The sequence below is a fragment of the Prionailurus bengalensis genome, chromosome B2 (assembly GCF_016509475.1).
Source record: "Prionailurus bengalensis isolate Pbe53 chromosome B2, Fcat_Pben_1.1_paternal_pri, whole genome shotgun sequence".
NCBI lineage: Eukaryota > Metazoa > Chordata > Mammalia > Carnivora > Felidae > Prionailurus > Prionailurus bengalensis.
The window spans coordinates 96,869,217-96,894,866 of record NC_057349.1 but is presented as its reverse complement, the minus strand read 5'-3'; the positions used below and the strand labels follow the sequence as shown (position 1 = coordinate 96,894,866).

Here is a 25,650-nt window from a genome sequence, read left to right as displayed (position 1 = left end):
ACCACCAACTTCAGCAGGGTAGAAAACAGGTGTAAGTCAGAATGAGCAGTGGGTGAGTGAAGAAGTTTATCTCCTGGGTCTCGTCCTCGGGAATCTTGCCCCACCCTGCTGTCCAAACTTGCCAAATTAACAGTGAAGTATTTTCTAATGGACTTAGAAAAGTGCTTGCTGCTTAAAGTTTCAAAAGAACTTGAGTGCCAGGCTTTGTGATATTGATCTGGGCAAGATATTCACATGAGGCATAGAGGATGTAATGCATATGTCTCATTTGGGGTCCAGTAAACTGCTGAAGAGCTCACATTTCTGGGATTCTCTTTTTTGACATTTCTTGGGTTCACCTTGAGTTCACTGGTTTTCCCGATGGTATTACTTAACTTCTCCAAATTTAATATATTTTTATTCCTGTTCATTTGAGTGTTGTATTTCCACACAGGCATGCTTAATTGAGCAAAGTGTACTGGACATGTTTCCCAGAGTAACAGTGAACGGCTTTTTCACCAGGAAAGGCAAGCATCTTCGTCATTGCTGTTAGGGAGCCTGCCATCGATGGCTGACATGTAAATATCCATGGCAACACAGGTGAACCTGATGCCTGGTTGGGCCAGACCGCACATGGAGTGGGTCCTCCCACTGGGCTGAGCAAAGCCGATAGCTTTTACTCAGCAAGCAGATAGAATGTTGGTTCCTTTCAATTTGCAGGGTTGTCATGTTTAAATATGAAAATGTTGCTTATAGCCAAATGTTAGTGACAGCAGCCTGTGGCGCCGATCACAGTTTGCTCTCTTACTCCTGCTAAAAATAAGCTTGCTTTCTCTGGATCCCTTCAAACTCCACATCTGCAGGAAGTTTTTGTTGCTTTTGCTGGCCTTTTTCTTTCTTTCCTGAAGAAGATTATGGTTCTTTAGCTCCACCAGGGACCCCTCCTTTTTCCCCCTCCTGGGAGAACACCATTCTGAACAATAATAAACACCCTGGGCTCAGACAGTCCCACAAAGGCATCGCATCGGTTCTCAGTTATTATCACAGGCCTCTGCCTCTTAAGCCTTTAGTGAAGAGCAAGCTGGGGCACCTACAAGGGGCAGAATCATTTGACCGGAAGTAAAAGACGAGCCCAATGGGATTGGATGGGCAGGCTAGGAAGCAAAATCTGAAGGTGAGGTTTCTCTGTTTGGGTCACACTCAGCAACCACAACTGCACCAGTCAAGCAGACAGCCTGCTCCTTCTCATGCTGGAATAATTTTGTTTGCCAGGTATTAAGTTCGCACCTAGCACATGGTAACTACAGTAATGATGTATTTTGAGCAAATGTTCAACTCTTCTTAAGGCAAGTGTTTAATTGCCTTTATTATTCTCTCTCTTCCTTTCTCCTGAGCATGGTGTGAGTGAGCGAGTGAGTGAGGAGGGGGGAGAGAGAGAGAGATGGGGAGGAACTGGAACAAATGGCATAGTTGCTTTAGGTGTTTTCAGAATCAGCCAGAAGGTCTTGTTTGGAATAGGACCTGAAGGCCTTTAGAAGCTTCAAGTACTTCACAACACACTGGAATCACTCAAGGAGCTTTCTCTCTGGCCCCCACTCTCAGGGAGTCTGATTCAGGTCATCTGAATGACCTGAGTGAGTGGGGCCTCCCTGAGCACTTGTGTGGCAGCCATGTGGCACCTGTCGGAGCCTCCTAAGCAAAGACTGGGGATTAGCTTATGGGTCTCCTGGCTGCTCAGACATGCTGTGTGTCCTTCTTTCCCTGGCCACCCTTCCTCACTCCCTACTGCCTCTGTGGGCCAATCACCTCTGATGCACCCTCCCGTTCAGGAGCTAGCGAGGATTCTGGCAGTGAAACATTTGATAGGAGACAGTCCAGAGGGATGTTATGGCTCCTCCTCCCCCAGAAAGGAAGATGGGTCAGCTCTGCAGTCCTGGCCCAGCTGTCAGGCTCCAGTGGGCCCCAGGACGCTCTGGACTATGTGAACACTGTGGGAAGGGAAGAATCCGTCTCATTCTCCTTCTGCTCCCAGCTTTGCCTGACACATGGTAGGTGCATGATAGAGGTTTGCTGGAGCATTGAGTGCTTTCTCAGTTTTCCCCAGAGCTCACAGGTTATGTGGCAGTACAAGTCAACTCCAACTGAGAGAGGAGATGTGACCAAGAAGAGATGTCTGTCAGTGAATCCCTATGAAGTGAGCCTCTGTGAGCTCCAACTTGGCTTATGGAAATTGGAGATCTGTGTCTATGGTGGTGTCCTCATAGCTCTGGAAGCCCTTGACCAGGCATGGCTCAAGAGCACCAGATGACCAAGACCTGGAACGCTGGGCCACATTTTAAGATCATGACCCCATTGGCCAGTCGTAATTTAGTGCTTCCCTCCCAGGCTACTCCTCTCCAGGAACAGTGATGATGTGGGGGGTGCAAGGCTTCTCCACCAGGCCTTCTCCCCCTCCTCTTTTCACCTGCGGTTCTGAATTCCCAGTGGAGCCAGGTGGACCAGGCACTACTTCAACATGAAACCCCCCCCTAGGATCAAGTAGAGAGGTCCTGGGACATATATCAACTACCTCTGTGTTAAGTACAAATTCCACACTACAAGTGGATATGTGACAAAGAATTTCTGCATTGTGCTCCAGGGTTGTTCTGTAATTTCTCTCTACCATCCATAGACACTAAGGTACTCCTAATATTTGTTCAGGAAGAGGATGTATAGCCTACCAGTATACATCTTGGGGCTCTTCTTGTCTGTAAGAGCTTTACTACAAAATCTAGCTTCCTTTAACATCCTATGTATACATCTCTAGAGTGGTGATCTTCAGTGTGGGGTTGAGTACCCCAGTGGGTGCAAACATGATCCCCTGAAGTCATGGAAGAAAATATTAGAACACCTAGTACTTTTTTTTTTTTTAACGGGTTGGATACATAATCAATAGCCTGCTGAAATCACAGGTCTAAGTGACACAGCCTTCACTTTTCATGAAACTGAAAGTAGCAGGTTTGGTTGTGAATAGCTGGGGGAGGAGAGAGGGCGGGGAACATGTTTGATGATACTCCCCTAGGTGTTTCTTTGGAGAGGGAGATGAAGAACAGATCAAAGGTGATAAGATGCCCCTGGTTTCTGTGTCAGCCCAACCAGCTTTCCGAAGCCAAATCTAAAAGACCTACCTGTTACCCTCTCCCCAGTCAGATGTGACTTGTTCTTCTCTGGGACCCTTCTTCGCCACTTTTTCCCTTGCTCAAAGCTCAGGTCACTGTAATTTCTGATGTCACTTAACTTCTTATCATGTCTGTTCTAGAGTCTCAGCTCTTTGAGGGCAGCTTACCCCATATGTCCTGAAGGCCCTGCTCATGGGATCTGATGGAGAACCCTTGGAGACATTATGAAGCTTTCATTTGTAAAAGATGACCAAGTCTATAGTGAGGTCACTGAGCACTAGACAGTATTTTCCTAGCTTTGATTGCCATAGTCGGTAAAAGCTCAAAAACAGATTTTAGGCTTGCCACCCTATGTCAGTCCCCTGAATAATTTTTGCCTAAAGACTTTTTAAAAATTACTGTTTATCGTCACTGCCATTTCGTTTATAAAAAAAGAAAAGAAAAAGGACATTTTAATACCACACAGCTAGAAACGATACAGTCTCAGAAAGAAAAGATCATCCTTCCCAAGAAAGGACTCTGGGACCTTATGTTGCCACATAATGTATCTTTGCAACGTCCTCACTCATCATGCGCTAGTCCACAATTTACCATTTAGGAACCTCTGAGGTGAAGGGAGGCAGCAACACAAAAAGTCCAATCAAATCACTGACAGCATTTTGTCTCCCTCCAGGGTGGTCAAGGGGGAGACAAGCCCAGTTCTGAATAGAACCATGATGGGTAGGATGTAAGATGCTTGTGCCACCTTGTCTTCATCACTCTTCCTTGCCCCTTGGTTATCTATCCTTCTCACAGGGCCTTAATCCCCAACAAATAAAACCCAAAATGTCAATCCAAGGCTTTTACCTTAGATAACATCAAACCCCAAAGAAAATAACACCTAATAGTGGAATTCCGAGGGAGTAGGTGGCCAATCCTTTCCATTTGAGTAGCCCCTCAAGTCACAGCATATTTATGACTACAGACCAACCCACCACTCTCCAGAGCTGGCCCTATAAAGAGGTCCAAAGCTCCAGTAGCCATTAGGACCTTGGAACTCTCGCACCTGATCAGAGGGCAAAGCTCTCTATAGATCCCCATGAAATGCTGATATGGTTAATTGTATCCTTTGGGCTAAAAACAATGTATACCCAGAAAATGATTATATTGACTATACCACATATATGTTGTCAAGAAAAGCCAACCTCAAGCCACATATGCACATGTGCATAAAGGCCTTGAATTACACGTGATCAGCTCTTCCTGAGTTCTTCACTATTTATTAACTTTTTTCTTTCTGTTGCTTATTCAGTTTGTCAAGTGCTAGCACATGCTTGCTTACAATAAGTACCAGACCACCAAATGCTTAAGAAAAACTAGGAGAGAAACTCTTAAATGGAAAAAAAAATTGTATTCATTAACTTAATTTTTTTTCCCTGCAATAACGCCAGTATTTGATATCAGCAGCAGAACATGAGGGTCCAGCTGGAGGTGCATCAGTGTTCCCTGGGAGCTTAATGATAACAGGCCAGAATCGTTTACATTGGGCCTGTCCCAGAAATTCCAGGTGGCCACAGACGTGATCTTTTAAATGAACTGTCCATTTCCTATTGTGCAATAAATTGTCACCAATTGCCTGAAAAATATCAGGACACCTGATCTGACCAGTATTTGTCCTGCCGCGTGCAGGGAGTAGAAGACAGACCGGAAATACAGCTAGAGCACCAAATCATCCTGATGATTTATAGTGACAACTGGCAGAACATGTGAAACCAGGTATCCTGGAAAATGTACAGTAGCCATAGCAATAGCATCACCCAGAGTACATCCCTACGCCTGGGCTTAAGGTCAAATGCTCACTGGCACCAATCAATCCCTTGACATATATATAGGGACTTCTTGCAGTCCGCTGCCTTGGTACAGACAACAGACTCTGTCCTCACACTATGAGGAACCCAAAGCCTCCCCATCTGCCATATGCCAAGCTCCTTCACCTGTTCAATGCACATGGTGAGAGAGGTGGGAGGGATGAGGGTGGTGACAAGCCGCAAGTTGGGCACCACCGTAGGCAGCTACTTTGAAGTCACGGGGCTGGGATGGCCCTGACTACCCTTCCCATAGCACATGTTCATCTGTCTGAGCAAAGTCCAGCGTCTCTTGATCCTGCAGGTAAGAAAGCAAGGGAGGTGGATCCTGGGGCCAAGGCTGGTCCCCCATCCTTTACCTGACCCAGCCTGTGGACCCCACCCACCACTCCACCACTTCTGCCACCTCCCCTAAGGCTGTGAGGTGAGGACCCTCTCTTTTTGCTCCAGGCATTAAACAGTGAAGCCCAGATTTAGTATCCCTTTAGCTGCCTCACATTTTCTTTCTAAATTAGAGCTCTAAGTCTCAGACTTCGGGGCCCCTGGGTGGCTCAACCTGACTTCAGCTCAGGTCATGATCTCACGGCTCATGGGTTCAAGCCCAGCATCGGGATCTGCGCTGACTGCTTGGAGCCTGGAGCCTGCTTCAGATTCTCTGTCTCCCTCTCTCTTTGCTCCTTCCCCGCTTGCATTCCATCTCTCTCTCCTCCCCCACCCCTCGCAAAATTAAACATTAAAAAAAAAAAAAGACTCGGACTTCAAATATACAGAGGTGATAAAGCAGCAGGCTGAATTTCCTACATTCTCTTGTGGCTGTGCCCCCCATCACTGCCGCACAGCCACCTTCACTTGCCCCCAGCCTGCTCCTTCTGGAGACTGTCCACAATATACTCTCTTAGCTGTGGGTAAGAATTCTACGTGTTGTACACAATAAACTTCTCAATGGCTGTGAAAGAGATTCTGACGGCATGGGGGAGGAGCCTGGGGTGTGCATGTGTTGAGTGTATTGTGGGCATGTGTACCATAACGATAAGGAACCTGCTGAAACAGACCCATATTTACAGAATAAAAATCTATCATCATACCCTAGCCCAGAGCTTCTCAAATTCCAGCATGCACATGAATCCCCCTGGGGATCGTTTTAAAATGCAGGTTCTGATTCAGTATGGTTACATTCCTACCAGGGGCCCAGGTGGGGTCCACACTGCTGCAGGGTGGACCACATTTTGAGTAGTGAGGGGCCATAGGCAAGTTGGGGTTGGAGGGTCAGCCCAAAGTCAAGGGGACCATATTTTCTGAACCCCAAGCCAGGGCACATGGTGTGAGGAAAGATTTGGGTTTGCTTCCTGGAAGCAGAGGCAGTCTGGGAACCATACCAGGATGCTGAAGCTTTGCACATCCTGGAACATTCTCAGAGATTGGGGCTAGTGGTTCTCAGACTCATCTCCTGAGGACATGCTCTCTAAGCTGGACCCGCAAAAGCTGCTATTGCAATCAAATCACTTTTGTTTCCTCCCAGACCACTGGGGAGAAATGTTAATACACTGATTTTGCCAAGTTATGTTTTTGTCCTATATATTTTCCTCTGCTTTAATTAGAAGGAAAATTTAGCTACAGCAGGATAATCTCTGGTAAGAGAAAGGCAGCTAATCGAGCAAGAGTCTGTGACCCCTGAGCTTCACCTCCTCTGGGGTCCCCTCTTCAGCCCTGCTGACCCGATTATGGGTCTGCAGTTACCTAGTATTTAACACCCTAGTGTTTAAGCATCAGCCCTCCTTTGATTTGCTTTATTCCCACTGGGACTTCAAAAAAAGTTATTATAGTATATACTATGTGAAATCAAAAAGGAAGCATACCCAGAGAATAAAGGGAGCACAAAGGTTGCCTGGTGGATGGCTGATCTGTTCAGGAGAAAACATTGAGGGAAATTGAGCAGGGAGGACGAGCAGGCAGAGAGGTGAGAGAAGGGAGCGGGGAAAGGGGGAGATGGCCCTGAGCAGGCTGACAGATGACTGGAACCTGCATGGATATGTGGCCAGAGAGAAAAGTCCTGGTGGCCTAAGAACTTTTATGAACTGGCATGTCATTTTTAAGCCTTTCATGGTACTGTGATTTAAAAACCCTTTACTAACTTGAACCTTTAGTAAAAGTTGCTGCATATACCCATGCATGCACATGAGGACACACACACACACACACACACACACACACACACACACACAGACTGGAGTCTGGCTCAAGAATCTAAAACATCAAACTCACGGGCCCCAAAATGTTGGCACAATTTGCAGGCCTGGGCCCAGACACAGGACCCAACTTCAAGGCCAACTTGGAGGGAGTTATTAGACCACACGTTGCTAGGTGTCGCCCTCCTAGGGGCACTGTGGCAAAAGTCAAGAGAGCCAGCCTATCCCCTTTTGGATTCTGGAGGGAAGGAGGTGGGGAGGGGAGACTGGTGGCCACAGGAGTTTGGGTTTGAGTGGGGATGGAGGTGTAGGGTTGGGTTTAGAAATATGAGACACTTCATAAACGGAGTTCCCAGGTCTCCAGAACAAGGTGAGCAGGGAAATAAACTTACATCACAAGACAATAACAGCAGCATGCATAAACAAGAATTATCCAAATTCAGTCGGAAAGGACTAAGCTCACAGACCAAGGCTGCTGTATCTGCTAACAAGCATTCAAAACTAACAAAATCAGCAAGTAAGTGGCAAAGGACTACTCGTGGAAAACCAGAAACAGTCAATCCAGTTTAGACAGCTCGATTATTTATTTGTGACCCTGTTTATGACTTCATATTTCATATATGTATTATAGGCAGCAAAAACTACTCCCCGTTCACACAGTGGGCATTAAACAGGTCAATAATGCACAGTGTTTTAAAAGAGTGACACTATATCCAAATACTAGGCACATGAACCCATTTGTAGGCCAACGGTTTATGAAAACAGACAATAAATGTGAAATTGGGAAGGTTGTGAAAATCCTGAGACATATGGTTATCACTCTGATAGCTAAGGTGCCTGTGTCTGCCTGTGGGTGTGATGCCCTCATCAAAAGATGGCCCAAATACAGCCCTGAATCCCAGCCCAGCAAACAAGGAAACTTTCCCTGTGGCAATTCAGTTTGATCAATCCAAACTGATCTCCTTACCCTCTAGGTTTCAAAAAATTATTACAGGGGTTGGGGGGACTCTGGGCCCCCAAAGCATGAGAGCTACAGGCCTCCTCTACCTCTGGCCCTGCTTTCCCAGAAACATGGGATGAGACCTCACGGTCTCACATTTCTGGGCAAAGGGGACTGGTGTGGACATACCAGCGTGGTACATCTCTCTGGGCATAGAGGTTTCCTTTATGCTCCTATAGGACTTTTTTCAGGCTTCTACTACGTGGTACTCAAATTGCTTTTGAGACAGTTTTCCACTGTGTTTTAAAAGCCAGCCCCAGCATGTCTATAAACATCAGTTCATATTCCTGGAATAAATCTTTTTTGTGTTCCATCCTACTACCCACAGGGGTACAGATGGCATGTTTTATGTGGTGGCCACTATTTACAATTCAACTCCACGGAGGCCCATGAGATGCCACAAATGGAGCCCACACAGGAAGACAGCCCCTTGGGCAGGGACATTTGTCCCGACAGGCCAGGAGTGCCAGGAAGGGACACACCCTGAAAGTACACGGGGAGTCTCTACCACTAACATACATTCTCCGTTCAGGGCCAGCGGGATCCTGGGCATCCCCGGGAGGCACACAGACAGTCAGGCTTTGCCCAAGTGACTGTGGGGTGTTGCACGGCCAGTGGCTGTAAGCAGGGAAAACAGCACACGCAAAATGCCCCAAACTGGCCATAGAGTTAAAAACATCAACAAAGCAAATCCTTCCCTACCAAGAAGGCTCACCACAATCATTTGAATGTTCAAAAGCAACTGCTAGCTCAGTATCAAAGTATCCTTTCTATTCTGATGGACAGCCATTAATCACAGTAGATATGACCTTGTCAGGACCTCAAGGACTGAATAATAGAAGCAGGGTTTTTCTGTGGTGGTGGGGAGAGAGGGAAAGGAAGAGGAAGCACTTTACTCTGAAGAATACTCTGAAGAAGCCACTGCTGTCTCTGTTTCAGACTAAGATAGCATTTGCCGAAAATGTCAACAGATTGCTTCTTGAGTTGGAGTTGTGCAGACATCAAAAGCTTATTTTAACAGGGCATTTTGCTTAAAATCACTTGGTTAGTTTAGGCATTTAGAATGCCTCTTAGTATATAATTTGGATCAAGAAGTTCTTGTTGAGTTTGACTGATTTAGCATAAATCAGAAGGACATACTGTAATAGACCCATTCACATAACCAGCGCCTTTAGGCCATTAATGTAGTAAAATTTCTCCTTTGTTTGTGTTGAATTTTTAATAGGGCCTTTCTTTCTTTCTTTTTTTTTTTTTTTAAATGGAGCTTAGTTGCTATGCAGAGGCTTAGCGCTCCTGCATGGGGATCAGTTCCAGACTTTGGTTTGATTTGAAACAAGCCTAGCAAATTTGCCTGAATGTGATTCAAAAGGTTTTCCTGTTTTCCTATTTCTCTCATCAGGAGATTGAAGGAAGGTGAAAAGCAAGTCACTACTTGAGTTCAAATAATGCTGGCCTGATTTTTTTCACAAGTATTCAGTATGATTCAGTAGACACAGCCAGAAGGACAACCATTGCCCCTCTGAAATGCTACAATAGCTCGCAAGGACTGGGGCTCAGGGAGCTAATTTCAAAATGCAGTTTACTTATACTCACAGATAAAGTCTCATTCTCCCATTTTTACTTTTCATTCAGTCTTTCTTTCACTTTCTCTCTCCATATTACGCTGAATAGATGTGACTCAAAAAGTTAATGGTAATTGCTCCCATCTTAATTTAGCAAAGAGAGAGAAAGTGAGAGAGAGAAATGAGTATAATTTGCAGATCTGAGCACAGGTCATTACAGGTGTGTTATATTAGTGTATTCATGAGCCTCCCGGGACAGGCATGCTGAGATATCCAATAACTTTCTTAATGTGTAATTACACGCCATCGTACTATAATTGATTAATTGAAAAGAGAATGTAGGCAGATGTGAGGGCAAGACTTCTGCTGCTCATCAAATGAATATGTCCTTGCTTCTCTTTAATAAGTTAAGTGGAACTACTCAAAAGCAATTAAGTCAGTAGTGAAATTCATTAAATTTTAAGTAATTATTGGTATTAAATTCTGTAATAAAATTCAAGACTTTGTGTAGTTCTATATCAAAAAGAAGTATGACAATTCTATGGGGCCCATTCGGCAGAATGAGGGTTCCAGAGAAACTGCATCTTGGACCCATTGACATTTTGTGTGAAAATCACCTGAGAGAAAAAGAGAAAGAAATGGGGGTGGGGAGGGGAGCCTTCTGGAAGCTTTGCTGGCCATCCTAGACGAGCCAGAATGAATACGTCCCTTAAACCTAGGAATGTAGTGGTGTTTCCGCAGTAATTCTTTCATTTTAAAATCTTTATCTACATAGTTCAAAAAGAATGAAAAAAAATACATGTTTTTCACACTAATGCCTTGAGTACTACATTTGATACTTTCTCTAGTAATTACATTCAAACATAAACATGAATTATAGGGAGTTAGATACGATTTGGAGAAAATTCTTTCCAGGCCTTATTCTCTCATTTGAGAAACAAACCTAGGCTTTGGGGGTGGGGGGGCAGGTTGAGGTATGCCATAGCTTATGGAGTGGCCACAGATAGTCCTCAGAGCCCGTAAGTGGCTTCTACACCGTCTGCTACTATTCATTCTGCCCAGGCAACTGGACAACTCAGAAATGTGTCAGAAAGGAACTCAACTCAGCCAATGCGCCGCATTCCAGACATTCCTGACAACTCCCTAGACATAGGGGAGCCCTTGGTGTCTGAGCTGGCTGTGGAAAAGTGCCAACTGGGAGCCACACCGGTATGGTTTGTTCATTCATTCATACAGTAAGTATTTCTTAAGCACCTATTCAAAGCCTTTTAAAGATGATTTTGTATCTATATCTATCTATATAGTATATACAATATCGAGTAAATGTACTTTATTTATTCCCCCCTAGAATTAGAGGGGGAGGATTCTGTAAAAATGTAATCCAAGGTTTGTACCCATCTCAGCCGATCTGGTGCCCTGCACACAGTAGGCACTCAGTGAAAGCTTGCTGATTGAACAATGGAAGGAATCAATGATGTGGACTGTGAGGAACACAGGATAGCATGTGGCGCTAGCACAAAGGTCTCTCTTTAATTTTTGGAAACCGTTATTAACATCACACATGTTAACACTTGGTCAGGATAAGCTAAAGAGATGGTGATGATGGCTGTTGAGAGTGAATGAGAACTGACTGAAGAACCTACTCCCAGGCTTCTGTTCTAACCAACAGCATCCTTAACAGTCCTGTCAATTCTTTCTTGACATAAAAAAAAAAAAAAAAAACAACCACAAAAAAAAAAAACTGGAAATGTAAGCTCATGTATTGTGGTCATTTTTTTTTAAAACAGTAAATTCAACCACATTTTTTTAAACTTGTGCTTCCAAATCTAAATATAACTTTGTGTGGTTAGTTTCACAATTTAAAAAGAAATGATTGTGCTTTCATTGTTTGCTGGGGCTCCCACTTTGATGATGTGAGAGCCGGTCTCCTAGATGCAAGGCGGCTGGCTCCCATCACGAACCCTGTGAGAGGCATCCCCACTGCAGACTGACTAGACACAGAGAGAGCAGGGAGAGATGTGACTCACCACTCCCAGCGGGAGGGACAAAAGCATTTTATGTATACCCTAATTCCTGTTGGAAGACAAAAATTCCAATCCTCACACACATTGTAATTTTAGAAAGCATAACTAAAGCTAAAACTAAATTAGACTAACTAGGTATATTGGGCTCAGAAAGAAAAAAAAATCAGGGCACGTGGAAAGACATTAGGTCTCATTTTCTGTTTGCGTGTGTTTCTGCTGGAACGGGCAATTTATTGTCCCACAGCTCATTTTAATCTTGAACACAACCTTGATAATCTGTGTAGCAGCAGCCCAACTATTTCAAAGAGAAGTTCTAACCCAGGGACATACTCTTTCTACCGCTTTGTCATGTTTACTAAATGATGTTTTGCTCACATCGTTTTGGATTTCTGTTTCTTTGCTTTTCATTTTTACAACAGGCCCCAAATATATTCCAGACAGTTAAATCAGACCAAAGGAAAACCGATTTATCAAATGAATAATTAAGTACCTGACATATTCTGAAATTTATCAGTATATGAACAAAGAAGATGGCCAAAGAAGTGAGTGATGGTGTTCATTTCCAAAAGAAAAGTAGAATTTTAAATGGTCAGGTAATTAGAATAATTAGAGAATGTAAGATTATAAAAATTTTAATTTGAGGGATTAAATAGCATACCTTTTTGTGTGAGACTTTTTCCCCAAAAGCCATTTGATATTCAATGTTCTAGCTTAGTAAACACAATATATATAATAAAATGTTTTTACTTGATGAAGATCTTTAAAATCTTTAGGGTCATTACTGAATAAATACCAGTTCTCCTTCTAGAATCCTGTGCATGCAAAGTGTAAAGAATACAATCAAAACCTATGTATGATAAGATTTTTGTCTTCATTTAAAAACAAAAAAGGATTCTACACTTGTGTTGGGCAGAGCATAACGTATAGAGTTGTCCAACTCAAATAAATAAATAAATAAAAGGATTCTGAATACTCATGTGAATTTTATTTATTGGCATTTCCTTCTTTCTCTTAAAAGTTGAGTACAAAAGAGGGGTTTTATTCCCTTTATTAATTACCATTTATTGAGTGCTTATTATATGCCAGGTGTTTTATATGTATTATCTCATTTAGATTTTACACCAGTCCTAAACAGCTATTATTTCTGTTTTACGGATGCAGAACCTGACTTTCCCAAGACCACAAAGCTAGTAACCACATAGCCAGGAAGTGGGCAAAGTCAATGTGACTCCAGGGCACAGATACTACAGTGCCTCTGTGCTGTTTTCTGACGGACGGACTATTACATTCTTGTTAATGGAGTTCTACCCCTCTTCAAATAATCCAAATTTAAAAACCTTTTCTCCCCCCTAGCTTGTATTTTTTGTAGTCCAAATCACACTGATCCATGAATCACGGTGAATCACAAATATTTTAAACTTCAGTTTCTTGCTTCTACTTCGATCTCGTTTTTCCCACTGACTACACTTAGCCACTTACTCAATTAAGACTGTTATCCAAAATCTAAATTGACAGGAAAATTAGCTTGAGCCGAAATCTTTGCCAGGTATTTATATTAACACGGTCACAAGAACTTGGCGACCAGTATTTTTGGACAGCCATTTGCAGTCTCTTGCCTTTCCAGCTGCGAGAAGCCTTTGCCCTCATCACAGTGTGCCTGGACTGTCCCAGGCTTTCACAACAGTACTTCCTGGCTCAGGTACCTACTACAGAGTCCCACATCCTAAAACACCAAATGTGAAATTTCTCACTGTTTTTATTATCTGACCACAGCCTACCGAGTTAACTCCTGTCACCCCTCACAAAATGATGTATGTCCAGCAGCCTCTTTTTTTTTTTTTAATTAAAAAAAATTTTTTTTTCAACGTTTATTTATTTTTGGGACAGAGAGAGACAGAGCATGAACGGGGGAGGGGCAGAGAGAGAGGGAGACACAGAATCGGAAACAGGCTCCAGGCTCTGAGCCATCAGCCCAGAGCCTGACGCGGGGCTCAAACTCATGGACCGCGAGATCGTGACCTGGCTGAAGTCAGACGCTTAACCGACTGCGCCACCCAGGCGCCCCTCCAGCAGCCTCTTAACTGGCCCCTCATGTGCTGGCTACTCACCTCCCTCATCACTCCACCCGCAGCCTTCTCTTTCTCTGGGACCCCCTTCAATTATGCACCCACCCTCCAAGGACCAGTCCAGGCCCCACCTCCCCTGAGCACCTACTCTTTTGTTTTTTTAATGAGAGAGACAGAGACAGAGACAGAGACAGAGACAGAGACAGAGCTTGAGCAGAGAAAGGGCAGAGAGGGAGACACAGAATCAGAAGCAGGCTCCAGGCTCTGAGCTGCCAGCACAGAGCCCGATGTGGGGCTTGAATTCACAGACCGCGAGATCATGACCCAAGCCAAAGCTGGACACTTAACTGACTGAGCCACCCAGGCGCCCCTCTGAGCACCCACTCATGATGATTCCATCCCACCATCTCTCCCATCCCTTTACTTCCTTATTGCATACAGACTATTTTAATATGTATTTCTATTCTCTAATCAACATACCACCCATCTGGCACTTTGCTATTCACTGGAAGTTCATTGTTCATATAAGGACAGTTTGTAAACTCCTTATGAGAAGGGCCCACATTTTATATGTTGTTTGCACTGCAACACATGACTTTTAAGCATAGCACTGGAGAAACTGAAAAGACAAATGTCTTCAAAATCTGGGTCACACACACATACCATAACCTCCTACTCTCATATTAATTCCCCTTTTTCAGATGTGTGCCCATGACACTGAATACCTAGATTTTTTTTAAAGGTTTTAAAACTTTATAGACATTGTCTTCGTGCAGTGTATACAAAAGAATAAATTAGAGATATAAGAAACTATTCAGACCAAGTAAATCAGGAAGAATATATCCCTTGAGAAAAGGTCTTTTGGATTTGAATTATCAGGACCAGCTGTCTCCACTGATGGAGCTCCATTTCCAACTTGGCTGATTTGATGACAGTCAGAACACTGTTTAAAAATCAAAATGCTGGGGCGCCTGGGTGGCTCAGTCGGTTAAGCAACCAACTTCACCTCAGGTCATGATCTCACAGTCCGTGAGTTCAAGCCCTGCGTCAGGCTCTGTGCTGACAGCTCAGGGCTTGGAGCATGCTTTGGATTCAGTGTCTCCCTCTCTCTCTCCTGCTCATGCTCTGTCTCAAAAATATTAAAAAAATTTTTTTAATAAAAATAAAAATGCTAAGGAAAGATGAAAATAAATATTTCATTACAACTTTATTTTTCCATGTTACTTATTTTTATGTATTCATATGTAAATATCAAATTATTATAGAAAAGATACTGCATAAATGAGTGAGATGTATTAAATGCCACAGGCTGATAAGCACTTTTGTAATGCTCTAGTTCATTTTCATTTATATATGTATCTACATTTCCACATAGGATATATCAATTTGCCTTCATATATTGTATTTTACGTACATATGTATGCAACATTGTTGCATATTTTCAAAATTCAAGCTACCTGGCAAATATATAAATATTTCTCTAAGCCAAAAATGGTGTTTGGTTCTTTGGAAGTGTCCTTACACATTTATCAGACAATTCAGAAGTTAAAAGCACCACTGATTGAAATGGGTATATAATGGAGGCCACCAAAAGATTTTACATATTGTAATAATCTGGATGCTTTGCATGTGAAGGCTTTATCCTAACACATGAGCAATATTTAAATATTGCCCCCCTTCCTACCTCAGGCTTTGACACTTCAAAATGTTCATGTGGGTCTCCCTTCCTTATTCACACAAAGAAGTGTGTAACAGATCCTGCTGCCATTTCAAAATCAGATTCAAAATTTCCATAAAAATCAAACCAAATCATATCGCGATCTGATCACTACAAAACAGCAGAGTATTTCACATAATTAAGTTAAGGGTGTAACTTTACCTATGCAAATTGACATCCTGAATGTGGATTATGAAATTTGAAGTGTAGGGGCGCCTGGGTGGCTCAGTCAGGCGTCCGACTTCGGCTCAGGTCATGATCTCATGGTTTGTGGGTTCGAGTCCCGCATTGAGCTCTGTGCTGACAGCTCGGAGCCTGGACCCTGCTTCAGATTCTGTCTGTCTGTCTCTCTCTCTGACCCTCCTCCCACTTGTGTGTGCTCTCTCTCTCTCTCTCTTTCAAAAGTAAGTAAACATTAAAAAAAAAAAAAGAAAATCAAAAGTGTAGGAAATGCACTCATGTGTACAATCTCTTCAGTAGGTTGGGAACTTCTCTAAGAGATGTTGGTCAGGGTGACGATGATGGATAAAGGCATCCTGATTTATAAAAAACATACTTTATCCTAATGTACCCTACAGTGTTCTATTGAGAAAGGGAAAGAAATCATTGCTCCTTCACCAATGCACCTTCATGAATTTTCTAGAGAAATACTGATGGATATGCAATCCAAAGTAGAACAGTAAGCAATTTCCTAGATAATTAAGGAACAAGTTGTGATTATTTCAAACGTGGCTTATCTGGGGTCTATCTTAACTGGTTCAACATTTCAGTCAAGAGAATGAACAAAGCCATCCGTTGGCTCCACTGAAGGGAAAGCATATAGCAGTCACATGCTCAGCCGTGACAACTACAGGCCAACCCCACACTTGAACTTGTCAGTGGCCAATGCACAATCCAGAGCCAACCTTATGCATTTCACTTTTACCTGAACTAGAACCAAGGGGATATGCTATTGCAGGCATTCATTCAATAAATAATCACTGAGCACCTACCTCCACAGTTCATGCACTCTATGCCATCATTGGTTGTTAAGATACCATTATTTGTATCACTAGGGAAAAACACTGCCAATTAAAAAATGACAGGTCGTCAATTGTAATATGCAATCCCATTTCTGAGATGTTACACTGTTAAGGGGGGAAAAGTGCATTTTACAATCCATGAAATGGACTGCAGGCAAGCACAGTTCTCAGGGATGCAGTGAGGGAAGACAAAGCTCCTGCCTCACAGAGCTCTCAGCCAAAGGGAGCTTCACCTGGAATTAAAAGATGTCTCATCTCCTGGTTGTATGTGGCCATGCAGTAGGGGAAGAGAGCCCTCCCGGAAAGCCTGACACCTTAGGCCAGGAGACGGGGAAGTGTACAAAACACACGATTATGAAAGATGCTTCAGGCCGAATGCAGTGAGAAAATACATTCTTTCAAAGATTCTTGTTTGCCTGAATCTGTTCACTGGCAGCTTAATCGTGGGCTTCCATCCTCCTTCTTCCCTTTCAAAATTCCCTCTCACCAGTCCCCTATCACCCCCATGCCCCCATCTCCAATTTCTTGCCTCCCTTATTACTCACATATGTCCTTCTTCTCAACTCCAAATATTTTTCATGCCCTCTCCCTTGTTCTTCCAAGAGACATTTGTTAGCCTTCTAGCCATAAACCAAACACATGACTGAATAGGATTACTTTTAGTTCTGGCTGGCTATTTGTGCACTTTTATATTGATAATTGATACCCTATCTGACTTTCTGGATTTGCTTGATATATGACCTAGAGTTTCCGTGAAGCCATCAGAGGTGACTTTTCTTTGGTATTTTAGGTAATTTTTCAGTTCTAGCAATTAAAGTAATGAGGGAGAGTGTGACTGACACCTGACTCCGGGTAATGGCCAGGAGTCTCAAAGGATATGGATCAGTTCACTCCAAGGAATACAACAGTACTAATCAAAAGAGGTCAATAAGTCCTTCCTGATCACAAAAAGAATCAAAATCTTCAAAAGAATACTTCGTACTTATCATACATAATCTATTGCTATCAGATTTGTAAAAATAATATACTCAAATGCTTCTATAATACTGCAAAATATATTTTCTGTAGTCCACCAATTAAACAACATATACTTTGGTTCCTTTCCCCACAATTTATCATGCACTGGGAATGCTCCAACGTTACAGGCCTTTCTGAATAAACTCCCCTTCCTGACATTCCCATAGATGTTCTTTCTGGCTTCAGAAAGAATTCTGAATTCTACCAAAGAATTGTTACTATAAAGAAGCAAGAAAGAGTGATTCTGAATTAATTTCTTAATTCTTCATCCCACCAACATGGATTGAATAACTTCTCTAGCCTGGGATGGCAAATGTATCAGACCTGGTTCCTACCCTGAGAAGGCAGCAGTGTGCCTTGGCCTGACCACAGGTCAGAAGAGATGTGGGCCAAACTTTGGCTCTGCACCTACTCATTAGATCCCTTTTCCTCCCCCACTGTAAGAAATGTAACATCTCTGAATTTTAACTTCCCCGTTTGTAAAATGGAAATAATAATAGCTGTTTGGCAATGCTATGGAGAATGAAAGGTCTAAAGGAGAGTCTGTAAAGACCAAGCACAGTGCTGGCATATTGAAGGCACCCCACAAAGGATGATTTCTTGTCTCCTTTCCTTAACAGGCATATCCGTCTGCTATTGCGGGTATTTCCAGGTATAAATTACAATTTTTCCTGAGCTTTGCAATTATTTTCTTAGAATATTTCCAAGATACTTTAAATATGCATAGATTTCTTGCATATTTCCAAGATTAACAATTTTACTATTAAATGGTGGGGCAAGAGGAAGGGGCCTTGGACCATGTAGAGAGTCTTCCCTGAGAGTTGTATTAAAAAAAAAGAGTTTAGCTCTAAAAATAATATCCATAATTTATCTTGTCCTTCTCACTGTTCACAAGCAAATTTTGTGGTTTTTGCATGCATCTGTGCACACTCAAGACCTTCAGATAACCTATTGCTGGAAAATGTGGCCAAGTGGTATGTATGATAGAATGTGCTTGAAAATCAGCAGCCTTGGGGTGCCTGGGTGGCTCAGTCAGTTAAGCATCTGACTTCAGCTCAGGTCACGATCTCACAGTTCATGGGTTCGAGCCATGCATGGGGCTCTGTGCTGACAGCTCGGAGCCTGGAGCCTGCTTCAGATTCTGTGTCTCCCTCTCTCTCTGCCTCTCCCCCACTCGTGCTCTCTCTCTCTCTCTCTCTCTCTCTCTCTCTCTCTCTCAAAAACAAACATTAAAAAAAGTAAAAAAAAGAAAAGAAGCAGCCTTAGAAGAAGTAATCATAATCACAACAACGCTGATTAAGTACCAACTACCAACTCTTCACCAAATACCGTTCCAAGAAACTTATGGGTGTTCATTCATTTGGACCCCACACCAACCCTCCTGGATGGATACTGTCCTCTTTTACAGACCAGGACATGGACATTCTGTGACTTGCCCAAGGTCACACAGCCAATGGGTGGAGTGGCTGAGATTCCTGAATCTGTCTGGCTCAAGAGTCTAAGCTCTTCAGTACACCATACCATATTTTGAAAGTTTTATAGTCTTCTTCAAAAAAAGTATTCCAATATTTCAGTAATTTACAATTCAGCAGTAGCTGCTATGCAACTAATAGACATCTCTAGTGTCCTCAGCATAAACAGATAAGTAGGTAGATGTTCAAGGGTTTCTCTGAAGTTAAAATATTACATATGGGCTTCTAGCCAAACAAACTGAGAAGAGACTCTAGTTAGAGAATAAAGGCAGGTACTTCCAGCATCTGCCTAAAGATTTTGTTTAAACTGATGCCACTTTCCAGCTCTATTTTGTTAGTAATATGGCTAACACTTGTTGAATTTTTACTGTGTGCCAGGCATACCAAGATGCATATGTTTATACATGATCCCATTTACTCCTCAAAACAACCCTATACCGGTACATACTGTGTGTATTCTCATTTTGTAGGTAAAGACACTGAAGCTCAGAGCAGACAGGAACTTGCCCAGGTTGCACAGGTGGCATGTCTAGAGCAGGAATTGGGATGCCCACTCTCATCCACCACACCACATTGTCTCCCTTGGAGAACACAGGGTCCTTGACACCTCTCTCTGGCTCTAAGAGCCACTGTGATGTACTATGTGAGAAGTCAGTATGAAAACCAAACCATTATGCCTCTGACTTTTTTTGTGCAATGGCCCTGAAACTAGAAAGGCAAGGATTTCCGTGTGATGGAAAAGGGAACCTGCTGGGGACTAAGGGTCTCTGATCAAATCGAGGGTCCCTAGCCCCAAGAAATGTCCTTGTACCAGTGCAGAAGCAGGGGAACTCTAGCCCTTACCCAAATGGCTTCTCTCCCAAATAAACTAAAAAGAGAGAGTTAAAATAAGTTTCCCTCAGTGGAGAGATGGGGAATGAAGCGAGATGGTCTACAGCAGTATAGAGGGTCTTTGTACAGGAGAAGAAGAAAGCTCTGAACCACGAGAACACAGCAGCAATGGAGCCAAGAGGCTAGAAAGAAAGAGAAGCAGCAAACCCAGCTGGAGAACAAAGTGAAACAATAACACTGGTGGAAACAGAGAGATGTGCAAGTGAAATACAACAGCCCAAGCAGAATGCATCCCTTCTGCCTCTGTTAAAGAAGAGGGGGTGCCTGGGTGGCTCAGTAGGTTAAGCAACTGACTCCTGATTCCGGCTCAGGTCATGATCTCATGATCTTGAGATCAAGCCCTGCATTGGGCTCTGCACTGAGTACGGAGCCTGCTTGGGATTCTCTCTCTCTCTGCCCCTCCTCTGCTCTGCTCTCTCTTTCAAATTAAATAAAGAAAAACTTAAAAAAGAAAAAAAGGAGAGATGGTCTTGTTGCAGGGCATAATTGTGCCACCTCTGTTGGAACTTCCCCTTGCTTAGCCTAATACTGGTCCTTTTCTTTATAAAAAGTTCTATTTTTCTAAAACATATTTCAAAAAAACTGTAGGAGCACAGGAATATCCCCAGACTAAAGGGATCTGGAGGGTGGGTATAAAAATGATGGGACAGGCCAACTCTCTCTAGACAGCAAGCAGTCCCTGGGGTTTTCTGGGTCATTTTACACTTTTGGGGCTGTTACAGTTACTATTTCAGGAAACTGGTACACAGCATACTACATACACAAATGTCATATGATATTTTGTTTGATGTGACGGAAGTCCAAGTGTGTCACCACGAATTTACATTCTCGGTGCTTTGTGCCGCTCAGCTGTAACATCAAAGCAATTGTGTGACTTCAAGTTGAGCCAGGGCATGAATCTGGCTTTCTGTTAAACCAAGTGTTAAGGGGAGGGTCTTTGGTTTATACCCCCTATTTTAAAAAGCTTATCAAGCTTCAAGTGAAATGTGGCAGTTTATATCACCTTTTGGGGGTCCTCCTTAAGTCCTCATGATCCAGCTGGAAAATCCTAGCCAACAGTTAATATATGACTGCAATCCCAGAATTTCGCCTCACTGCTGTTAGGAGGCCAACATATATATACTCATGAACTAGGCTGGGTTGCAAAGAGATCTGATTTTGTTTTTAAATAAATACATTTAGAACCAGGGACTTGGAAGTAAAGAACTCAAGTCACTATTGGCATTGTGGGTTTTTTGTTTTTTTGTTTTACCTTAAGGACTTTCTAAACTAGATCTGATTGTCTGCGTCTTGCAAGGTTGTGCTGAGCAGGGAGGGAAGAGCACAGTGCATAACCCAGAGTCATTTGTTTTATGTGTACCTAGTCCCAAAGCTCCAATTCCCAATTTAATCCATGTCAATGGATTCTTTCTAGCCAGAAAAGTGGGGAACTAAAGTCTTTACAAAACAAACAAACAAACGAGCAAAAAAGCATATTTGTTTACAATCTTCCAGCAGAATAAAATGGGGATGAGGTGGGCACAGGGTAGAGGGACAGATGAAACAAGATTAATAGTTAACACTTGTTAAAGTTAGGTGATACATACATGGGGGGGGGGTCATTATATCACTCTCTTTACTCTTGTATGTGTTAGTAATTTTCCATGATAATTTATTTTAATCCATAGAAGTACTAGGAATTTCCATGAAGTACAGCTACTGAAGTCCAGGCTTGATAGGATGCTGTAAAGTTATTGAAACCTGGGCAAAAGAATCAGCCTGTTAGCTCACCCCCTTATCCTTCAGGTTCTCTACACTCCTGCCAGTTCAGATGCCACCTGTGGGTGAGTCACCTGGTCTGTACCTTCCCACCTCCTTGCCTTTGCCATGCTATTTTCCTCTGCTTAGAATGCCCCCTTTCCTAACACCTCAGCTCCAACTATCCAAATCCAACCTATGGAAGGCCTTGATCGAAGGCATCCTCCTCCTTTGTTAAGTCTCAAATTACTACATATGGAAAGAATCTCCTCTTCCTTTGAACTCCGGAACTTTGCTGGTGCTCTCTTGGGCACAGCCAACTGTGTAACGATAACATTCGTGAGAATAAGAAGAATCATAATAATAGCAGCTAGTACATACTATACTGAATGTTACTATGTACCAGGCATTTTAAATATGTCATCACTTTCCTTACAATATCTTCTGAGGTTATTACCTTGTATTATCACACCCTACAGATGAATATCTGAGGTTCAGAGAGGTCTAAGAGGATCCACTGTGATGTGACACCAGATGTGTCACCATAAATTTTACGCCGCTGTGCATATGATCCTTAGTGATACCACCAGAGTAATAGAGTATAAATTAAAGTCTGGCTGGGGCAAAATTCTAACCTTCAGGAAGACCTGAGAGCCCACATTCCTGATGACTACAATACTGTATATGCCTATTCTTTCTACTGAACTGCAAGCTCCTTCAGGGAAAGGACTATATCTTTTTCTGTTTTTGTGTCCCCCATAAGCACTGTCTAGTACAATGCCATGTATATAGAAGATACTCGATAACATCTAGCGGACTGAACAATGTATTGATACAAAGCAGTTCTGTACAGCAGTTCTGCCTAAGGACTATGTCCACCTGTTGCAATCCAGCTCTTGTCTACCTTCACCAGGAAATGAGATGGACAAATAGCCCATGCAAGAACTGCCTACGTGTCTCTCCTCCCACCACCTCTGTCCACGGGCCACAAAACTAAAATGGTTTTCATCTTTTCCCTACACTGGCATCACAAATGACCAGAAAGAAGTCTTCCCTCATGCTATTTTTTGTAGCCTCCCAGTTGTGGACTCCTTCTCCCACCACCCTCTGCAAAATTCCCACCCCTAATAGCCTTAGGAAAGGCCAAAGGGAGTCAGATTGTGTCTCAGTGATGACTCGGGAAGCTGGAACTGAGCAAGACAGGCTGATTTCCCTCTTGAGTTTCCTTTCTCTTATTTCTCCTTTCAGACTGCTTAAACCTGTATTCTTCCCAACCAAATTACACTATGTTGCTGCTGCTGTTCTTTGACTATATTTTGACCTCCCTCTTGAATGCAGTGATGTTCTCTGGACTGGCCCTCAGAACACCTGGGGAGTAGGCTTGGTCGCCTTCAGTTCCGTCCCCTAAACTCTCACAACATCGCTCTTCTAGCTACAGGTCTTCTCCCTCCAAAGACCCAGCTTCTGCTGTATTTCTGCAAGGTCTTACTCCCAGCTGGCTTTTAAGAACTGAGAAAGTCCTAGCTGATGAGTAGGTGTGAGTTCATCACATGATAAATGTCCTCTTCTCAACTATAGCTCTTAATCCAATTCCCACCATCAATATGAGCATTGTAGTAGAGGAAAAGAAGAGAAGAGAAGGCCTTCTAGTCCCAAAAGAATGAGGCAATAATGGTAAAGGGACCAGCAACGGGGGTGAAATTTGGGGCAGAGGCCAGTCACCTGTGGCTGGCTCTAAATGTTCCCTCTTCTGGACTCCCCTAAGCCATGCTGCTGAAGTGTTAATGTGATGTGAATTTCCACAGTTTTTTTTTTAATTGAAAGTTATTTGCCTTGGTTATAAATTTAGCTACGTCAGCAAAATACCCTGGGGTGTGTGTATGTGTGTGTGTATGTGTGTGTGTGTGTGTGTGTGTGTGTGCATACACACATGCACATGGTACCTATCTGTGAAGAGGTAGATGGGGGCCATGCTGAATTGTGTTATATCAAACAGTACTCATGCTTTATCTAATGTCACTCATCTTGACAGCACTGCATTTTCAAAATTAATAAAAAGCATAAGGAAGCTGCTGCACAATCACCAACCAGAGAATCTTGGCCACCAAGCTAAATATCTAGTCATCTGTGTTGTACATTAAGTGTGAAGGCACATATCACAGTTTGGGATTTAAATGGAAAAATCAATACCCTTCAGGAATCTGCAGTTGCACAGCAGATTTTTTATCTGCCAATGCTTTGTTTGTCAGTGCCTTCTGATTACACATACTTGTGCATTCCAGGCATCGATTTTGCTTTATTTCTGTTTAGGCTACTTAACCCTCTTCCAAGCAGCAGAGGCTGGGGGTGTGGGAGAGAGGGCAGAGAAAATAAACAGTCACTAATACAAGTCTGAGTCAATGTCCAGTCCACCTGGCCGGGGCACTTTCTGTCAGTCCCTATATGTAGCCATGTGTCCTGATCATCTGCGAGCCTAGAAGTAACCTATTCCCCGAGTGTTTTTTTCCAAGGGCCATTGGCAACCCCGACAAAGTTCCTCCACTTCCCAAACCCACCCCTGCTCTTGCTACGGTGAACTATGCAAGGTGGCTCTGAAGCTAAGAAAGCACTTTGGAGCAGGACTTGCAATCTTTTTTCATGAAGTCTTTAAAAATTTGCTCTAAGCTGCACTAAGAAAACTCCAAGGACTGCCTATTTCTCACTTAAGAATGTTCTAGCTTTTTCATATAGAAGCATCACTTTTCCCAGCCTCATATCCAGCCAAATACCACTGCTTTTCTTATAGTTGAAAAAATTAAATTTCTCCTTAGAGAAATAAGCTTCCTTGTTTTCTTCTCTTTCTTCTCCTTTTTCTTTTGTCACAAAAAAACTATGCTGATGAAAATAAAGCATTTCTTACAGTGACTAAAAGGACTAAGATTGTACACATCTCTCAAAACTACTGCTAATACACTACTGTGTCTAAGCATAGCAATGATTAAACATACATTTTCTCTAAAGGTAGCTGGAAAAGGTGTTCACATATATATTTTACTTCCTCCTGTATGAACCAAGCACAACCAGGACTCAGCACGTTCATTTTAGCAATAAATATTTTTTAAAAATCAACTATGGCATATTAATTTTAACTGTTTCTCTAAAAAGCAGTAAGATACTCCCCAAAGCATTTTGATACCAAACATAGCATTAATGGCCCCTACGGTCTTCTGCTGGATAACTATGGTTACAGAGGGAAGTATTAAAAGGGAAATGGATGAAAAAGATTTCCCCAAAATAGGTCATGCTAGGAGGCCTGGAAGCTTAAGAGCCCTAAGGTAAAATATAAGGTGAGTTAAATCATCAGAAAGCAAACAAACAAGCAAACAAACAAACAAAAAAAAAGCAACTGCACTGATAAGCAGCGAATTTGCCTGCGGACTGATTGGTCAAGGGGCTAGACACACAGCATGAGTGGCGCTATTGTAACCATGCAGTTTATGGAGCTGGGGGGAAAGAGTTTCTCACTGTCAACATCTAGCTGCTGCGGCTAGGATGGGTAAGAACTGTATTTTTCTCTCTTCTCCTGCTCTTTGGACACTTTGTTTTTAATGAACAGTTGGTATCAGAGCTAAGTCCAAAGACTGTTACATGTGGGATTTCCTAATGCGGAGACCTGGCAGAGCTGTTCGGTGTTCAGCCAAAACACTAAATAGAAATGAGACTACCTCAAAATGTAACAACGGAGCATCCTCATTCTCTTTCAGTGTTTTCATTTAGTTGGAGCAAATGTTTTGCTTTAATGCAATTGAAAAGAAAAGAACATTTAGGGACAACATAGCTAGATCCCTCATAAAGCTTCATTTTCAAAAGCAAGTGTTTAAATATCTAAATAAATGACAATTCATTCTCTGTTTACTTTAGGTAAACAGCAAATGCATCGCGGAGTACTCATTTTCAAAAGCTAATCAAGAACATTAGGTCCCGACAGATTCATTT

General features: G+C 42.7%; 1 protein-coding gene across 2 annotated transcripts in view; it reads right to left on the bottom strand.

Moving 5' to 3' along the window:
- LOC122489828 (sine oculis binding protein homolog) overlaps window positions 1-25,650 on the bottom strand; it is a 144,938-nt gene that overhangs the window by 21,215 nt on the left and 98,073 nt on the right. The window lies entirely within an intron of this gene.